The following is a 1,316-nucleotide window of genomic DNA, read 5'->3' on the forward strand; positions in this document are numbered from 1 at the left end:
AATTACTAACAAATTTTCAAAAAAACCATTTTCAAAAATCACTAACTCTTTTTCAAAATAATTTTCGAAAATTATCCCTCCCCCATCCTATTCTATTTATTCATTCATATCTTAACATCTCATCTCACATCTCTTCCATTCGTACAGTTGCATTTCTTCCTTTACATCACATTCTTTGTCTCCCCCTTCTCTTCCACTCACAAAGGGATCCCTATACTGTGGTATAGAGGATCTCTATTATTATTATCATTTTTCTGGCCATTCTTCCTTGTCATATGAGCAGGAGCAAGGATAAGAACATTCTTGTAGAAGCAGATCCAGAACCTGAAAGGACTCTGAAGAGAAAATTAAGAGAAGCTAAAATACAACAATCCAGAGATAACCTTTCAGAAATTTTCGAACAGGCAGAGGAGATGGCAGCTGAAAATAATAATAATACAAGAAAGATGCTTGGCGACTTCACTGCACCTAATTCCAATTTACATGGAAGAAGCATCTCCATTCCTGCCATTGGAGCAAACAACTTTGAGCTGAAACCTCAATTAGTTTCTCTGATGCAGCAGAACTGCAAGTTTCATGGACTTCCATCTGAAGATCCTTTTCAGTTCTTAACTGATTTCTTGCAGATATGTGATACTGTTAAGACTAATGGAGTAGATCCTGAAGTCTACAGGCTCATGCTTTTCCCTTTTGCTGTAAGAGACAGAGCTAGATTATGGTTGGATTCTCAACCTAAAGACAGCCTGAACTCTTGGGATAAGCTGGTCACGGCTTTCTTAGCCAAGTACTTTCCTCCTCAAAAGTTGAGCAAGCTTAGAGCTGATGTTCAAACCTTCAGACAGAAAGAAGGTGAATCTCTCTATGAAGCTTGGGAAAGATACAAACAGTTGACCAAAAAGTGTCCTTCTGACATGCTTTCAGAATGGACCATCTTGGATATATTCTATGATGGTTTATCTGAGCTATCAAAGATGTCACTGGACACTTCTGCAAGTGGATCCATTCACCTAAAGAAAACGCCTGCAGAAGCTCAAGAACTCATTGACATGGTTGCTAATAACCAGTTCATGTACACTTCTGAAAGGAATCCTGTAATCAATGGGACGCCTATGAAGAAGGGAGTTCTTGAGGTTGATACTCTGAATGCCATATTGGCTCAGAATAAAATATTGACTCAGCAAGTCAATATGATATCTCAGAGTCTGCATGGAATGCAAGCTGCATCCAACAGTACTCAAGAGGCACCTTCTGAAGAAGAAGCCTATGATCCTGAGAACCCTGCAATGGCAGAGGTGAATTACTTAGGTGAACCTTAT

The 1,316-nt window shown here is 39.1% G+C and overlaps 1 non-coding gene across 1 annotated transcript; it reads right to left on the reverse strand.

The window, feature by feature from the left end:
- Positions 1-809: 809 nt before the first annotated feature.
- On the reverse strand, positions 810-917 carry LOC148569267 (small nucleolar RNA R71). Its single transcript, XR_015882603.1, has one exon. It is a non-coding gene; the product is annotated as a small nucleolar RNA R71 (small nucleolar RNA).
- Positions 918-1,316: the final 399 nt, after the last annotated feature.

The sequence above is a fragment of the Arachis ipaensis genome, chromosome B4 (genome assembly GCF_059453495.1).
Source record: "Arachis ipaensis isolate K30076 ecotype BB chromosome B4, ASM5945349v1, whole genome shotgun sequence".
NCBI lineage: Eukaryota > Viridiplantae > Streptophyta > Magnoliopsida > Fabales > Fabaceae > Arachis > Arachis ipaensis.